This window comes from Cebus imitator, unplaced genomic scaffold (assembly GCF_001604975.1).
Source record: "Cebus imitator isolate Cc_AM_T3 unplaced genomic scaffold, Cebus_imitator-1.0 Scaffold31, whole genome shotgun sequence".
NCBI classification, from domain to species: domain Eukaryota; kingdom Metazoa; phylum Chordata; class Mammalia; order Primates; family Cebidae; genus Cebus; species Cebus imitator.
In genome coordinates this window covers 7014922-7016722 of record NW_016107346.1, presented here as the reverse complement: position 1 = coordinate 7016722, position 1801 = coordinate 7014922, and positions in this window count along the sequence as shown.

Below are 1801 nucleotides of genomic sequence, written 5' to 3'. Positions count from 1 at the left end.
ATTATTATTTAGCATTCAGAAGCATCATCAGTTTCTTTGACAAAAAATTCTCTTCAAATTGCCTTTGTTTTCTGCTAACATGCAATACTTTCATTATATCTAGCGTGGTTCAAATCATTAATTTGGGAGGAAAATGAATTTAGAATTGCTAGCTGACAGTCTGTCACTTACTCCATCAAGCAATATTATTTTAATAGTCCTGAAAAGTATTTATTGTTCCTTTTTACAGAAGAGAAAATTAAGGCTCCTCTGTAAATTAAGATTAAATGGCTAAAGTCAGGCAATTGATTAGTAAGAAAGCCAGGATTCAAGCTCAGCCTCCTAACTCCACATTCAAGGCATCTGCTGCTTCACTCTTGAATGTCCATTGTTGAGAGTGGCTCTGGGCCATCAGTTAGTCATGCCTGTCCCTAGTGTGATAAGATCTCATGCTCTCTATTAAGCCCTCGCATACTTGAGGTGCCAAGAAATGAATTCTTTCTCCTAGCACCGTGGAATATCCATCAAGTAGTATTTATAAAGTCTTTACTACTTGCCTAGTATTGTGTTAGTACTGATTTTAGTTCTTTCAATCCACACTTACGTAACCTTAATAGGTTCATTATCAGATGCACGTGGCAAGTCAGTGCACTGAGACACTAGGTTGCAGCACAGAAAAAAGTTTAATTATATGGTGCTGAATGAGGAGATGGAAGGCAAACTTAGGAGTTTGGGGATAATTATTAAGGGTTTTGAAGTGGGCCAAAGTGTGGACGTCATTGATTGGTGGAAGACTGCAGGAAGAAGTCACAGACAGGGAGATAAAAAAACTGCATTCTCAGCTAGTCATGGTCACTCATGCCTGTGATCCCAGCACTTTGGGAGGCCAAGGCAGGTGGTCAGGAGCTCCAGACCAGCCTAGTCAACATGGTGAAACCCGTCACTACCAAAAATACAAAAATTAGCTGGGCGTGGAGGCGTCTGCCTATAATTCGGGCTACTCAGGAGGTTGAGGCAGGAGAATGGCTTGAACCTGGGAGGTGGGGATTGCAGTGAGCCAAGATCGCACCACTGCACTCCAGCCTGGGCAACAGAGTGAGACTCTGTCTCAAAAAATTAAAAGAGAATAAAAGAAACTGTATTCTCATGCTTATTTGGTTCCTCTGTAGGGGGATCTTCAAATTGGTAGGCATAAGTGGTTTCACTGGAATTTGGAATCTGAAAAACATCTTAAGCGATTCTTAAACAAAAGCCTTATGATTCTAATGTCGGAGATCCTATCTATCTTAAACAAAAGGCTTATGCTTCTAACCTCAGAAACCCTATCTGTAAGAACAACGGGGATGCAAATGGTCAGTATCTAGTGATTAATGCATAATTATTGTAACTATACATCTGTCCAGAACTCTGTTTTTTTTTTTTTCAGAGACAGGGCCTCATTCTTTCACCCAGGCTGGATGCAGTGGTGCACTCATAGCTCACTGTAGCCTTGACCGCCTAGGCTCAAGTGATCTCTTGCCTCAGTCTCCCAATTAGCTGGGACTACAGGCACACACCACTGTGCCCAGCTATTTTTTTTTTTTTTTTCAGTTTTTGTAGAGATGATTGTCTCTACAAAAATGCCCAGGCTCGTCTTGAACTCCTGGCTTCAAATACTTGGCCTCCAGTGTTAGTGTTACAGGCATGAGCCACCATGCCTAGCCCAGAATTATTCTTAACCTTGCGAGGACAGCTTCATTTATGTTCATTATAAGTGTACAGGAAGTTACTGAGTGAGACACTGTGCAAGTGCTGGAGAGGGCGCAATGGCTCACGCCTGTAA